Here is a 2,770-nt window from a genome sequence, read left to right as displayed (position 1 = left end):
CGTCCCCATCCCTGGAGGTGTTCAAGGCCATGTTGGACGGGACTTGGAGCAACCTGGGCTGGGGGGAGGTGTCCCTGCCCAGGGCAAGGGGGTGGCACTGGATGGTTTTCAAGGTCCCTTCCAACCTAAATCTTTCTATGATAGATCTTAAAGGTCTCTTCCAACCTAAACAATTCTATGGTTCTAATCACCAATAGCTTCTTACCAGCATGGACAAAGCAGAGCAGGATCCCACAGCCGGGAGCTGAAGCGAGGCAAATCCTGCCCACCACAGGTACAAAGTGTCTCACCCCAGGACCAGCACCCGCAAAGCCAGGACAGTCCCCAAGGTCTTGTGCCACCACTGCAAGCCATGGAAGGGGACAGGCTGGTGCACAGCTGAGCACCATGGGCCGACACAGAGCACAGGAGAGGCATCTTCCCACTTTTTCCGAACCCCTTCATTTAACACTCTCCTTCGACGTGCTCCTCGGTTGCCGTTGGCACAATGCAGCACTGACAACTCGTCTCCATCTCACTTGCGCCGCTTCGGAGCCTCCACCGGGACAGACTGGTGACAGCCCATTAGGAAATGAGGGCTGAAATGCAAAAAATGGCATTAGCCTAGATGGCGCTCATGTCTTTTTTTTTTTTTCAGCCCGAAAAAGGAGCAGCAGCAGTGTTTCACCCTAAATCTTGCTTTCCACCCCAGTTTCTGGCAGCAGCGGGGCCGATGGGCACCACGGTTGGAGTCCCCGGCGCAGGATGCTGGCGCAGGTCTCGGTCCCCATCCGAGGCGTTCAGAGACCTGCTAATCCCCGTCTCCCGCCGACAACCTTCCAGCAGCCGCAGCGTCGCAACACAAACTGCCCGAGTGAGAAACTATTAAAGGCAGCCCCACAGCCCTGCCCGCGCCCGAGCCCAGGCTCTAATTCCATTTTATCTGCTTGTCATCACCTCCTAAAACAAGCCAGGCCTGTGTTTTGGTTGGAGAGTGAGGCGTAAGTGGGTAAAAGAGATTTTATCCACCCAAAAAAAAAAAAAAAAAATTCCGAGTAGGTCTGTTTCCCACACCGCTGCCTCGGGAACGGCCCACGGGCAGAGCGGCGGCAACGTGATGCTCGGAGGTGATGCCATTGTATTTTGCTACCTTTACTGTACTACGAAAATTGGGCAGGTGGGTGGCAATGGCAAGGAACGCTCCTGCCCGTCGCCGCTGCTCACACACAGCCTTGTCGCTGGAAGAACCGCCTTCTACCGATACAGCCCAAACCCGGAGAGTTTTCAATTTGTTTTCTTCAAAACTCACCACGGCTTTTCCTGCAGTTAAATCACTTACCGTGAAGCCTCCCCAAAACAAAGGGCAAGCCGCCCTCTCCCGCTCCTTTCTGTACCGCAGCAGGAGAAGTAGAATTCAAACGTTTTTCATCCATCAATTAAGCTCTGTCATACGCCGCTCTTGGATTGAAGGACAGGGCTGAGACGCAGCACTCCTCAGCTATAGGGCCCGTTTATAAGGTTTTCACTACCGTCAAAAACATTGTTGTTTCAGTAGAAATTGCTCCTTCTTTGAGCAAAACGAGGATTTGGGGGTTTGCATCGGCCAAAAGAGGGAGCAAAGACTGAACTCTTTTCCCATCTGTGTCCTTCTTACTCCGAATCAACGCAAATCCAGATTTGACATCTGTCAAACCAGAAAACTTCTGCCCATATAAAAAGACCTTTTTTGAATAAATAAAATTTAAAAAAATTAAAAAAAAAAAAAGAGGTAAATTAAGAAGAGAGAAGCCATGTCGGCCAGTGCCACAGCCTCCCCCAGGGAACAGCCGTGTCCGGGGAGCACCGGCAGGACAAACCTCCCCTCTCCCGGGATGGCGCTTCCCCGGCACCCCCCGATTCCTCCCGCATCCCAGCCGGAGAGCTGGAAACTCAGCTACGAGCAGCATCGGTTGGCAGCCGACGGCCCATCGCCACCACCAATAGATAACCTCAGCGCCGGGATTTTGCAGCCACTTTCAGGGATTTAAGAGTCCATCTCGGACCTCTAAAAGTCAATCGGAGTGGATGCTCTGGGACGCGGTGTTAATTCGAAAAAAATCACATTTGTTAAAGCACTGAGGAGCATCTGGACCGCTGCTGGGTATGGGTATGGGAAGGAACGAGCGCATCGGACTTTGCTGCTAACGAAGACGGAGGAGTGGTCCAGCGTTGGAGGAGGGAAGGGGGCTGCTGGTTTTAGGGCAGGAAGATCTTAATTTTCCTTTCATTGCTGCGACGAAGCTCAGGGCAGGCGGGCTGACAAAGCGCGGCCTTTGAAGTCCCGAGAGATTTGTTCTTCTGTCAAGCCTTCGATCCGTCCTGCCAGCCGTTCGCCGTTGCTGCAGGGCACCTACCGGGGACACCGGGTTTGGTGCCTCCACCAGCAGAGCACAGCGCGAGACCGGCGCTTTGCACCAAAGAGCCCGTTCCCATTAAAAAAAAATAATAATAAATTAAAAAAAAAAAAAATCACTTTACTCCACCTGCGTGTCACTAGAGTAACAAAACAGTAATTTCCTCTTCTAGATGAGTGTTATATATAGAGACATAACATATAAAAACAGCAGTGGTGGTTTCCCCTTTGGTTCAGCGCTCCTGAACCTACGTTTTTACATTCCCTACGTTTTACAAAATCCTTCGGCAACTGAGACATAACCTTCACAAGCAACGCTTCCGATGGGGAAAAGGTAATTAGCCAAATAATTGGTGACTTCTGATGCGGCCGCAGCAGCCGGCACACTGACTGAAGCAG

The sequence above is a fragment of the Charadrius vociferus genome, unplaced genomic scaffold (genome assembly GCF_000708025.1).
Source record: "Charadrius vociferus isolate BGI_N301 unplaced genomic scaffold, ASM70802v2 scaffold472, whole genome shotgun sequence".
Taxonomy (NCBI): Eukaryota; Metazoa; Chordata; class Aves; order Charadriiformes; family Charadriidae; genus Charadrius; species Charadrius vociferus.
This window is presented reverse-complemented; position numbering follows the sequence as displayed.